At 36.4% G+C, this 14308-nt stretch overlaps 1 protein-coding gene and 1 long non-coding RNA gene across 4 annotated transcripts in view; one reads left to right on the top strand and one right to left on the bottom strand.

The window, feature by feature from the left end:
• Positions 1-14308, top strand: part of MID1 (midline 1) — a 436773-nt gene that overhangs the window by 266527 nt on the left and 155938 nt on the right. The gene's annotated exons all lie outside the window — the stretch shown is intronic.
• LOC144454338 (uncharacterized) lies at positions 10077-14295 on the bottom strand. The gene is made up of 2 exons (XR_013482734.1): positions 13995-14295; positions 10077-11179 (listed from the first exon to the last, which is right to left on the bottom strand). It is a non-coding gene; the product is annotated as an uncharacterized LOC144454338 (long non-coding RNA).

Genomic DNA, 14308 nt, shown 5'->3' on the forward strand with positions numbered 1-14308 from the left:
CACACACACACACACACACACACACACACAATTTTATGCATTTAAAAACATTATTCTAAGGTATCTATAGGCTTCACAGACTACCTAATGGGATCCAAGACACACACACGCACATACACACATACACAGAAAGTCTAAAAACCATAGATCTATTCTAACCCTATCATTTTACAGAGGACACAGGGCATCAGAAAGAGGAAATGACATGGCTAAGGTCACACATTTGGCTGGTGGAAACCACTACTCTTATTTTGGGAAGTCATCTGTACTCCACTAGAGGGCAGCAGGGTGCAGGGACTGGAGTTCAAGAAATCAACCTATACCCCTATAGCAACTTCCTAAACCTGCCTTCTAGTCCCTTCTGAGTTGGCTTTGAGATTGTGCTAACTGCACCTCCCTACTCCCATGGCCAAAACCATGACATTAGCCTCTTAGACTGTGTGTGTGTGTGTGTGTGTGTGTGTGTGTGTGTGTGTGTGTGTGTGTGTGTGAAATGGAGACTAGGACAGATATAAGGAAAGATAATCCTATCAAAAGGATTAAAAAAAGGGTAATCCATTTCCTGTTCTCCTTGAGCTCTACTAGTTTTTTTGGTTTTTATTGTTTTGTTTTGTTTTAGCTGGCATTTATTTAGAGCAAAGCACGATACATATGATCATTTGATCACAATTTCTTCAATTGTGAAACAGATTTCCTCATAGGCAAGTAATTCTTAAATCCCTTTGGAGATCTGTGACTTTAAAGGTGTTTATTAAAGATTATAACAGTGCTTCTGCAGTTAAGAACAAGGTGAAATGTTCCTTGTGTACACACACAACACACACACACACACACACACACACACACACACACACACACATTTCACTTGCTGAGATTGTTCACGAGGGTACACCTATGTCTTGTCCTTTGCATATCCCACAGTGCCTTATGATAGAAAAAGCTCAATAAATATTTGATGAGTGATTGGACAAATGAAGGAATTACATGGAAAATAATTTATTAAGCACTGAAGCCACAAATAGAAAAGCAAGCCGGTCCTTGATATCAAGGAACTCAAATTCTAATTAGAGGAGACAACATTTACAGAAAGGTTGAAGTAATGAATGAGGATTAAATGATAGTGGTACTACTATAAAGTATGAATTGGCTGTTCATTCTTCTTTAATTTTATTTTTATCATATATGATCAGGGTTCATATGGAATGTAGCCTCAGTTATGCAGATATGGTCAAGCAAAAGAGAATTTCTATGAAACATCCAAAGCTTCTTCTCCTTCAGTCCTTAGTGGTCCCCCAGTTAGCAGTGTTCAGTACAATGATTGGTCCCTAATAACTACCCAAAAGATGAGACTTACTATCTCCAAAAAAAGAAAGGGGAGTTATAATAAGTGGTTTTCTTATGATAAGTAGTTTTCCTTCTCCTTTGCAACAAAATCTTTATATTTCGTAGGCATCTTCAATCTTGGTTCAGTGATTATCTTCCTCTAGGAAGAAATGTCAGTTTTTGGACATTTAATGCCCTTCACAGTCTGAGTCCTACCTGTTCATAGTATTTCATTTGCTCTTCATCTCCCGTTTCTTTTCCTTTGTACAAGCCTGGAATGCCCTCCTTCCATACCTTCACCTCTTGGGATCTCTAGCCCCCTTTAAAACTTGGCTCAATACAGCACAAAACCTTTCATGATTCTGCTGTTCTCCTCCCAGTTGATGATGCCCTTTCCCCACTGCCCTAACCCCTAAGTTTATATTTAGTTACTCTTTATACTTTGTCTCACCCAAGTAGAATATAGGTTTCTTGACAGCAGGAACTGGTTTTTGTTTATTTGTTTTGGTCTTTGTATCTCTAGCGCTTAGCACTGCATGGGCACATGGTAGGCACTTAAGTGCTTCTTGAATTGGAAAATCAAGGGACTACTTCATTGGCATCTTTTAAGTAAGCTACTTTAAATCAATAAAATATATCTTACTTTATAGGTAATTGTAGTTATGCTTTTAATGGCTTCTTAAATCCAACATTTTGTAGGCATTTTGAGATGTGCTACTTCCATTCCAAACACAGGACTCTTATGTATAAACTCACATACACATAGAGGAGTGTGTGTCTCTGTGTGTGTGTGTGTGTGTGTGTGTGTGTGTGTGTGTGTGTGTGTGTGTGTAGGCTCAAATCAAGTAGGTAGAAAAAACGGATCTTAATGTTTCATCAAAATGAAATGGGTTCTTGGGAATGCTATATATTTAAAATATTTACATTTATTAAAGCAAACATAAATTATGGGTGAATATTTGTTCTCCTGTGACCACTAGCTGGGTGGATCACAGGTCATTGTTCATTTGAGTAGAAAGGACTGATGACAAATGAGGTCTTTTTAAAATAGCACTTTAGGGGATACTAGTGACCAACTTGATGGAACTGAGCCAATGCTACAGAGTTGTCTTTTTTTTTAAGCAAGATTTTTTCCCCTCTCATTTAAAACACTCACCCTGTCAATACTATCCAGATGTCAGTTATCCTAGGGGAGAAAGGAGAGTATTATAGCCTGTAACATTTCCCAACAACTTCTGATGAAGAAATGACTTATAGTCAATGCTTTACCATTTTTCTATTTCTTTTGGTATTTAAAAAATTAGTGGAAGTAGAACCAGAGCAAAAAAAAAGAAAAGAGGGGAAAAAAAGTTTTCTTTCCTTCTATAAACCAAGTTTTTTTCCAGATTCCTTTCTGATGAAGTATTTACAAAACTAAATTATCAATGTAAGCCTTCTATGTTTTCTATCTGTCAACTGTTGGGTCATTAGCTATCTCAAGCATTCTTTATAAAATTCCAGAAATCTCCAATACTATTAGCTCATGATCATTTTTTTCAAGCCATGAAAACTCAACTCTTCAAATTATACAGCTGAATATTTCTTCAATATATCCCTCCTGAAGACATAACAGTAACCTCCTCACTATAAAAGGAAATAATGACCAAATTAATGAAGTGGGCTCCCTTTTGTACTTATGCCATTGTCTTATGCATAAATTACAAGCACATGAGAGTGTTAATTGACTGGTTGCCTGGTTTAGAAGGTCAAGTATTATTATGAAAAATTTAAGCATATTTTAATTCACTGCTGGCCACTAGTAGCTTTAATTAATGCACAACATACCACTTAAGATTGATGAAGTATTTCACTTTGGCAATAAAAATATTAAAAGGACACAAGGTCTAAAATTTGTTAATTGGTCTTCCCTGTTCAGTGTTCCTACCCCCACCCTGAGCCCTTTCCAGTCTATCCTCCACTAGGTTGCCAAAATGATCTCCTTAAATTGTGGATCCTAAAGTGCAAATCTGATTAGTCTTAGTCATTAAACTCCAGTAATGCCCTATGACCTTTGGTATCAAATATAAAAACATCTGTTGAACATTTAAAGCCTTTTGCAATCTGGCCTCTTCTACCTTTTCAGTCTTATTATACTTTCCTCAACTCTACATACTCTATAATCCAGTGACATCAGCCTTCTGGCTGTTCCTCACTCAAGGCAATTCCATCCTCCAAAAGCATGCCCCTTTTACTGGGTCTCTCTCATTCCTATAATGCTCTCCCTCCTCACCTCCACCTCTTGGCTTAAATCTCACCTTCCGCAGAAGGCCTTCCCTAGTCCGCCCTTGTCCCCACCACCCCAACTGCGTGCCTTCCGTCTGACCTTCCATTTTCACTGTATGTATCATGTGTGTGCAATTATTTGAATATTACCTCTCCCATTAGAATGTGAGCTCCCTGAGTGCGGAGGCCATATATTTTTTTAATTTTAGTTTGTATCTCTAATACTGGTACATTTTTCTATATATATATATATACATATATATATATACATATATATATACATATATATGTATATATATATACACATATATATGTGTATATATATATATATACATATACATATATATATATATATACATATACATATATATATATATACATATACATATATATATATATATATATATATATATATATATATATATATATATATATATATATATATATATATATATATATATATAGACAAATCAATGACAATACCAAAGTTGTCATCTTCAATTCTGTTACCTAGAGTGCTCTATAGGATGTATATGGTCTGTAAGTTGTATCAGGCCTGCGCTGAAAATTAGAAAACCTGAATTTAGTCCTGATTCTGCCATTGACTCACTCTATGACTTCAGACAATTCACCTATTTCCCTCCTCTTTTTTCTCATATTTAAAATGAGTGGTTTGTATTAGATGACCTCTAAGACCCATTCCAGGTTTCCTGTTCCATGATTTATGGCCCAAGACAAAGTTTATCCAGCTCTATTCGATGGAACCCTGGTGTTGTAGGTGATTTGAATAGGAGAATCTGTGAATGAATTTTTCTGCTTCAGATATTTTTCCACCAAAATATTAACCAGGAAATTGTTTCAAAATATGTATTACATGTGGCAATGTTTCAGCATGGAAAGATTTAATTTTCTCCTTTAAACCTCAGAATATCTTCCCCTTTCTCCATACCAGAATATATGGGTTATGTCAATATATTTCAAGGCCAAAATTATTCCATGGATAGATTAATTTGAGAAATGCTAATCTTTAAATCATTTCAGCTTCATTCTACTGAATTTAGCAAGTATACAATAAGGTTTAATATGTGTCCAGCATTGTTAGATACTATAGAGAATACAAAAAGAATACATAATGGATCTCCAGCATTCAAATCGGGGAAATTCTAGAAGGGATCATTGCATTAGATGGGAGAAGACAGATGCATCTAATTTCCTTTTTCATCCTATGATTCTAAGTAAGTTACAATATAGTTAGGAAGACAGCATGTTCACATATGAAACAACCAAAGGACTACGTAAGCCAACACAAGAATATAATGTGTGGTACAGATAATACATTCATGTTCTTGGAAATTAAGGAGATATTACCATGTACAAAAGTTGTCAAAAAAGCATCATGGAAAAGGTGAGAATGCAGTTGGTCCTTAAACTTCCAGTATTCTTCATAAAACAAAATAGTAATGTGAAGTCTTTCTTGGTGACATTTCCGCATATCAAATTCATCTTATTATGATTTATTTGTAAAATAAAATATTTTGAGAAATTTAACAAATTTTGCAAATGGTAAATAAGCTAGACCCATAACTGAACAAGAAAATGAAAAGTCTGGATTTCCTTTGTGAAACTGTGCTCTGCTTTTAATGATCACAGGATTCTCCAAAAACAAAAGACTGTGTTTTCACACCTACATCCTTCTGTTGGTATTGTTTAGTTATAAATCATGGGTTACCACAGTCTTTAAAGTATTGAAGTTGAGGATCATCCAAAGGGAAATGAAAAGGTCTGTGGTGGACATAAACAGGTTCTGGCAGACTACAAATATGGAACTACTCAAGAAAAACAGTAGAAATGATGTCACCAAAAATGTGTGAGAAGGGGATGGGAAGGAGTAAAAGCAAAAGATGGCAACAGAATGCACATTTACTCAATGCAGTATCAGAAGAACTGGAGGAAGGTCCCCAATGTATTGGTTGGAAGTTCCAGTACTGAATTTATAGAAACGTGTAGACAAACATCACAGAAGATGTTGTAGACAAACAGAGGAGGGGAAGGCATAGATGGATTATGATCTACATTGTTTGAAACATTAGCTCCATTGATGAGATCATCACTTTAATGTAGTATTGGAATAAATGCTTTAAACTAAAATTTGAATTTGAAGTCTTTTGAAGTGATTAGACATTTCCGTAGATAGAGGAAATGGGTATGAGGAAGACAACCTTAGGGTCTTTTTTGTCTTCTATTAAGCATAACCCTCAAGTAGAAATTTGCATGTCCTATTTTTGTAGTTTATTAAAAATATTTAGGATATTTTTGGGAACTAGCATATTTTAGCTTAATTGAATTTCTCTAAGAGCAAAAAATTAATCTTTGTAATAACTGAGAAACTGCAAGTTCCTGAATTCTTACATTATGGACAGTAAATGTTACTTAAGGGAGCAGAGTGGATTTCGACATTTTGGAAATGGTGTTAACAAAGGGTGACTCACAAAGGGTTTCTTGGAATGCTCCATTAACTAGAAAATTAAATTAACCAACCCTTCTCATTCTCTGGGCATTCTAGTTTGTTGAAGCTCTACTATTGCCCCCCTGACTAGTTAAAATAGGAATGGATTTCAATATTGACCTTACCTCTTGGCTAGTACTTTTTAAAAAAACCACACTGCACTGTCTATAGGTCTATGATAACAATACCACAGACCTAAATAAGCAGTGTTTTTAGTCACAATGGAGAGAGTGCTTTGGCACAGATATATGAAGAAGCCCAGTTGTCCCCTTGCTATAAGCTTAGCTCTGTCCAATGCCTTTCAACAGAACTGAGAGTCACTCAGTATTGCACAGGGGAGGAAAACATATGTTAAATGTTTTGGCTTTCCACAATGATATTTAAAAAAAAAAAGGTAAGAGGAGTGTTTTCATCGTTAAACATTGAACAAAGCTCTCTACAAGGTTTGTTAGAGAATCATAGAGAAGGAAATAAGCAGTGTGATAAAAATAATTTGCTAGTGAAATTATAGTGTTTTTACTTAAGATATCAGCAAAGCAAGAAAATCCCAAAGCAGCAGAATGGGGCCAGATGGCATATTATATTTATGCAATCCCTAGGCAGGAAATTGTGCTTGATTAAGAAGATGCTGCCCTTGATTTCCATTCAGCAGTTTTGAAGTGAGTTACAGAAAACTCATTCTGTTTTCATTCAGCCAAATTATCACTCACGCCATTGCCAAGCTCATAGGATGAGAATGTGAAGCTTTCATGATAGGGAAATCTCAACTACAAGAAAAAAGCTTGGAGCCTGACCATTTGTCTGAATGCTGTCTGAAATGCATTGCAATACTTAATTCCATTGTTGTAGGGTTTGGGGTTTTAGGATCTTTTTTTTTTCTTCTGGTAACCAAGCATGGAAGAAAAGCCCTATACCACAGTGACCAGCTAGGGCTTTGCAAGATATGGGCTAGAACTAGAGAAAGAAAGAGGTTTTAGAGTTCAGCACCCCAGGGGGCTAATGTGTATAAAGCTACTGCTCAAAAGGACCATAGTTTAATCCTTGGGGCTGCCAGTCAGGATAATGATTAAAAATCACCCATCCAGAGAATTACTTCTGGATGTTGATATGCCGGGGTGGGGGACAGAGAAAAAGGGAGGGTTTGTATTTGGATGGGTGATGGTTTAGCACTTGATTTTCAAAGAGGAAGCGGGGGGGGGGGGGGGGGGACTTTGGCTGTCTGTGTCAAAGAACAAAGCCTCTCTCTGTAAACGTCCCACTATCCCAGCCCTAATTCCACATCCATCTCCTCATTCCTCAGGAGTGTGCTATACCACTATCCATGTTCTAAGACTAAGTTTGTGAAACTAAATATTAGGACTAGTTCATGGGAGGTTTTTTGTTGCTGTTTTAAGAAGGAATACTTTCAAAGAATTTTTGAAGTGAAATGGACATTTTAGCCAGGCATTCCACAAAATCTGGTTTGAACTTTTTTTTATTAGCCCTTACCCTAAGTATCCAAAATCTAAAATACTCCCAACTTATTCTAAACCAGTTTGTGTGTTGATAAAAATCATTCTTTGATAGGGTACCAGTAATCCAGACAAACTAAAAAGAAAAAAAACAAAAAAACAAAAAACACATCAAAAACTATTGGTTAGTTTAGATATATGTTGTACGTGTCTCCCAGTTTGCTTACTTTTACATTTCTTGAGAGGTCTTTACTGTTCATTAGGAAAGTAAATGTAATTCCATTTTAAGTTATCTTGGATAAAGGATGAACTCACTGCCCCGAGCATTAGACCACTTCCAGCACTAAACATTTAAGTATTAGAGAGAATTAAATGTATGCTGCTTCACTCCCTCCCTCATAACTTTCATTTCTAAAATCTACTTTTTCTGGGGCACTCCATGCAAACATTTTATCTTTTCACTGTCATGATAATAACCAGGATTTAGATTATTGAAAGGCATCAGTCTCTTAAACTATCAGCATCAACAAGCAGACACTGTGAATCTGCTTCTCTGAATTCACTGGAAGAAAAAGAGAGCTTTGTAAACCTGGAATATTTTGACCTTGGGGTGGAAGCAGACAGCATGATACTGGAGATTGTGATATTCTGGGTCCAGATGCACACATGTGTACAGTTCTTTGAAACAGACTTGTATGTTTATTGACTACAAAAGAATAAGATTTGCACTGCTTTACTTTGATGAAATTTTGGCTCATAAACAAATATGACAATTGGCAAGAAACTTTATCTTTGATGTAGAAATTCTAACAAATATTCATTTACATATATGAATATTCATTAGGATCATGTGTGTATATATACACACATTATGTACTCCAAATCCAATGGTCTTTCTGTTATACTTGACTCCAACCAGCTATATTCAATGTTTTATGTTTTTATTCTTTTGCAAGTAAGAAGGCTTCCAAACACCAATGGCAAGATCTATGAGGCATTGGAGACTTCAGTTTTTAATGGGTCTTCTTACTCCCACAACCCTGAGAAGTGGATTCACTTTATTGTAACTTGAACCCCAGCCTTCCCTCCCCAAATCCCCTCTATACTCTGTAGCTCCACTTCCTCCAATTTCCTTCCTGAGACTTCTACTTCCAGTGAAGGAAGCGCCAGGTGGATGGAAGCCAGGTGGGTCTGATTTTCTAAACTAGTTCTGTGACTGTTCTAATGTCTATATTCATTTCCTTCATGCTTCTCCCTTTAACCCGAACATGTAAAAGTGATTATTTTAAATTCTTGGTTAACATCTTAGGATCAAATAGTAAGTCAGGAAACTTTAAGTACTTTCTCTCCCCTTCTCCCTCTCCTTCTCCCTCTCCTCTTTCCATCTCCCTATCCATCTCTCTCTATATATTTTCATTGCTAAAATAATTCTAAGAGGACACTGTTCTTCAATAATCCATCATATTTTTTCTTGACAGTGAAAATAATAAGAGTTGTATTTTAATGTTATTTAAAATGAAGTCTCACCACAAGGAGATTTTATGGAAGGTACTTTCCTTGTTCAAGCATTAAACCTGTAGCAAAGTCTTTTTTTAAGTGCTTTCTAAGTTTCTGCTTGTTTGTTTAAAAGAATGAAGCCAACAATGAAGGAGGCTTTCAGTTTTAACAAGTTCAATTCCAAAAGTATCATTGTAGAATAAAGTGTTCCATTAAGGAAAATAGAATGGCAGTATGTAGAGAACTTCTAACAGAGGTTAGTCCTTAAAACCAGTAAATGGTAAGATGATCACTCAGTTGAATCTATATTCCATATTTAGACTGAATTTGGGAATACTTTAATGGTTCACACCGGTGAGGTAGTTCCAAAGAGATGCTGTTTATGGGGTTGGTTGTAGGCAGGGGGCACTCTGTTGCTTCTTTGATTATTCCAACATGATAGCTGATGGAGAGAATTCTGTCATTCCTGTTCAAAGGACTTCCCTGGCTACCATTAATCTTCACTCAGTCAATAAGGATTTATCATGTACTTACTATGTACTAGGCATTATGCTAAGTGCTGAGGACACAAAAAGGCAAAAGACAATCCTTGCTCTAAAGGAGCTAACAGTCTGATGGGGGAGACAACATAGAAACACTTATGTACAAACAAGCTATATACAGTATAGACTGGAGATTAGCAATGGAGGGAAGGCACTAGAAGAGTCAAGAAAGAGTGGAGAAAAACCTTCCTATAGAGGGTATAATTTTAGCAGTGACTTGAAGGAAGCTTCAAAGATTTGAGTGCTTATTCCCACCACTTTACCATTTAATAAACTCTGTGTCTGTGGTAATGATGAAGAAATAACACGTGAAATGGCAGTAGCACATTTTATGACCTCTATTGGAAAAGCAGGGAGCAGAAGAAGTCTTTTTCATACAGGCATTCAAGGTCCCAGAATTCTATAGAATAAGATTACATGTAAGAAGATGGATGAAATATTGAATTAACAGGGGCCTTCTGAAGAGAGTTGGACCATAAAAGTAATAATAGTGAGTTGAGAAAAAAGGAAGCAGAGAATCTGCATTTTAATGCTTCAAGGGTTTGTGATTGCCTCCATGTGGGGAAAGGAACGATTTTTTAAAGCACCGTGCACCAGAAACTGTGCTAAGCACTTCACAAATATCTCATTTTATCTTCACAACAGTCTTAGGAAGTGGATGCTATTATTATTCCTATTTTACAGTTGAGGAAACTGAGGCAAAGTGAAGTAACTTGTTTAGGGTAAGTTAAAAGTGAAGTCTTCTTGACTCCAGGCACAATTTTCTATCCACTGTACCACCCAGCAGGTTGTAAAACAGATAATAACCTGTGTACCCCTCAGTGGATGGTTTTCATGAGTTATTGGGGATGAAAATAATTAAACACCTTATGGGAAACCTTCCTGTTACTCATACTGATAACTGGATAGAGCTTGACAAAACTCAGTCTCTGTTAGCATTGGTTGTATAAATTAGATTACAAAAAGATGGCATAATTCATTGAACAGTTCTTGGTATCCCTACATTTTTTAAAATGTAAATTGAAATGAACAATTATAAGTGGAAAGGCAGTTCTCATTAAAAACAAAAAACTCCTCAAGAATTAAATTGTTCTATGTTTGCTAAGTGCTTAATTAAATGTAAAATCCTCCTATTTAGTCTAGTAATAAAAACAAAGGAGGGAAGGGAGTTTCTTAAACAGTATCCCAAACTGAAATTAGAGTAATTTAGTATACTCTTAGTTTAATTTGTATAATTATTTTGTTACACAAACTGCTTTTTTTTTCAGATGAGCATAATGTAATATTACTACCCCCACCTGGAAGATTTATTATTGGCTAGAAAGCTGTGGGTTGTTTATTGAGACTGTCATGACATAGATACAAATACTTCCTCCTGAAGTAGATGCAAATACTTCTTCCAGAGAAACATCATGGCTCCTTTTCTGTGCAGATGCACATTTACCATGCTAGTCTCCATATCCTGTTTTCCTATGTAAGTGCTGGCATCCTTTCTGCTACCAATGTTCCCATCATTCTTTTCTTTTCATGTGGCCAACCAGAATTTGATGCTTTACAATAACAATTTAGAACAAAAGAATGACTCCTCTTTCTGGGTCCTGAAAAAAAAAAAAAAGAAAACTTCAGTCACTGAGTGCACAGCTCCAATGATCACAGAGGAATTTTAAAAGCATGTCCTTTATATTAGTTAACCAAGAGTTGGGGGCAGGGGTTAGTTTTTCCATTTTTTCATGATCAGAAGTAGTCTGAGTGTACTGTAAGCTAGAGGAGTTGATGTCTGACTTTAAAGTCAAGAACGAAACTGTTTCCTTTGAGGAAGAGAAATATAATATTAGATGGTGTCTTTCACAATCTATTTGTGCTATGGAGTCATGCACCATACAGTGTAATTGTTACTGTGGTGAGTCAAAAGAGTCCTATGTATTTTGGTGCTGAGTTTTGAGGTCTTGTTAGGCTCCAGAGAGCATCAGCAAAATATACTGCTTTTACCATCAACGGCTTTTATTGAGCCAAGGTCTCCCAGTGTACCAGGAAGGAAGGGGAAAGAGAAAAGAGTCCAACAGTTTTGAAAGCTGTGTATCCTTATCTGGCCCAAAGTAAGCCAGGAAGAAATTCTGACTACACAAGTCTCCTTCTGGGATGTTGAGATTCTAGCTCTTCGAACACATAGCCTAGCCATATGTTTTTAGCTCAGTGAATGTGACTTGCTTATGACATGTGGCTAATTTCCAGATAAAATTTATCAAATATTTAAGTGATGCTGCTTTCAAGAAGACCATATTTATGCTCTTACTTAGGAAGAGAAATTAGAAGAATTTCTTTATTGTCTGAGCAGTGATGCAAGATGAGAATGAATAGTATCAGGGTGTATAGATATTGATAACGAAAAATTGTGTTTCAGTCCTGTGACTCTGTCACTTGGAGGAAACCTTATTTAGTGGTGGAAATGGAGTGGGAAGCTCAGGGGAGTACAGTGCTAACACTTTCAAGACCACAAATGATTTAGCAGGCATCTGTATAGGACGATAGATTTAGAGCTGAAACAGATCACCTAATACAGCTTCTCGTCAACCAAATCTGGTGTGATTGTTATTGACTGCTAATGTTTTCAAGTCAGGCAATGGAGGAAGGAAAAGGAAGAAATGGAAATAAACATTTATTAAGCACCTACTATATGCCAGCAACTGTGTTAAGTGCTTTACAAATTATTATCTCATTTGATTCTCAAAATTCTGTGAAGCAGATACTATAATTATCCCCATTTGAAGAAACTGAGGCACACAGAGGTTAGTTAATAGGCAGTGATGTCTAAATCTTAACTGCTTCAGCTTCAATTAGTGGCTATATTTTCAATGGGAAATATATCTATATTTATATCATTGTAGCCTTCATTAAGATTGGACTGAAACTTTATTCCTCAAATAAGTTATACAAGTGTTGGGGTGAGAAGTATTTGTGGTTTGCCCAAAATGATTAATTAGTATGTATGAGTACCAAATTATGATACCCAGAAATGTATTTGATATATTATCTCTACACTCATATGGGCAGTTAGGATAGAGTGCTGGATCTGGAGTCGAGAAGACTTATTTTTTCTGGCCTTAGAAACTAACTAGTTGTGTGACTCTGGGCAAGTCACTTAATGCTGTTTACCTCAGTTTCCTCACATATAAAATGAGCTGGAGAAGGAAATAGCAAAAAATAGCAAACCACTCCAGTTTTGTTTTTTTTTTTGCCAAGAAAACCTCAACTGGGGTCATGAAGAGTCAGACATGACTGAAACAATTGAACAACAATAACAACAATTATACACTCATAAATTGGGGGTGGGGTAATGTTTTTATTTTATAGTGGCATGTTTCCAGTCTCATTTTCTCACTGCAACGCCAAAATGCATATCCACTTAGTCTGGAATGCCCGGTAGACCTATTGGCAATTTAAATGGCTCATAACAAAAATAATGCTTTGAGATCCCTTGATGAAAGGTACTTCATAATTACTACATGTTGATGTATACCTCTTTTGAGTCCCACTTTTTTTTTTCCAAGGAAGTTTTACATATGGGAAATTAATCACTCCATTTGTTTGTTGCTAAAAGAATGAAATGCAAGCTCACTTGTAGGCCACAGAGCCAAGGAAATGTATGTTTTCATCTTGATGTCCAAACATCTGAAGTGTGTTTCACTGGGCAGTGTTGTAATGGCATGAAAGAAGGCATTGCAGCACAAAATCCGGAGAACACAAGGAAGCAATTCTTTCCTGCTGTTTCCACTTTAACAAGAATTTTTTTTTTAACACCTTTGCTGGAGTCCAAATGTCTGGTGCCTACATTGAATCACTCAGGTTTATGCTGAGCTTTCTTTTAAAACACTTTCCTGGTGATTAGATTGGTTGCAATTTCTTGTCTTGCATAGATATAATCCACATCCTTGGGGGAAAAAACCCGCAGTTTGCACCAGATCTCTGTATTTCTTAAATATGCTTCAGCATTCATTCCCTATTGGGGAAAAAAAAAGCTTCTTTTTTCCCTTAAGGTTACTTCTTTTCTCTGTTTCTCTCAACTTTGGGATTCCTATCACATTTTTTTTTTCTTATTTGATATTTGGTTTTTGTGTGTATTTTTTAATATGATCCAGGAAGATGATTCAGAACTTGACTTTGAATTGTAGAAAAGGGGGTGGGGGATTAATTCACTGCTTTATTATCTTTATAAGGTAGACAGTTCTCTCCTGTGAAGCTGTGTCAGTCCAGCTGTTAAGACTTTTTAATGACAGTATGCTGAGAGAGAGAGAGAGAGAGAGAGAGAGAGAGAGAGAGAGAGAGAGAGAGAGAGAGAGAGACTGACTCTGAGAGAGATTCATTTGCCCTAAATGACCCCTGATCGACAAGCAGGGGAAGGGTTCCACTGCTTACCTTAGGGAGAAGCTTTTGTCAGCTCAGGTCAGTCTCCTGTTACAGGCGTAGGGACACTCTTGTTCATTACTCAGCTCCGGCTTAATTACACAGTAGGCTGAGCTCCTGTTCTTCAAGCACTGGGTAGCAGAGTTCAAAGTCCCTTTTACCAGCCATCATTGCCGGATAAGTCATGGGGATGCTCTGCCAAAGTTCCTGACCCATGTCTTTTTTTTTCTCCCTCCACTCAGTTTTGGTTGAAAGTTGAGAGAGAAAGGAGATAATCCACAGCAGGGGTCAGTGGAAAAGGCAATGGGAATGCTGAGGGATTTTTA

This window comes from Phascolarctos cinereus, unplaced genomic scaffold, assembly GCF_003287225.1.
Source record: "Phascolarctos cinereus isolate Bilbo 61053 unplaced genomic scaffold, phaCin_HiC Scaffold_726;HRSCAF=1367, whole genome shotgun sequence".
Taxonomy (NCBI): Eukaryota; Metazoa; Chordata; class Mammalia; order Diprotodontia; family Phascolarctidae; genus Phascolarctos; species Phascolarctos cinereus.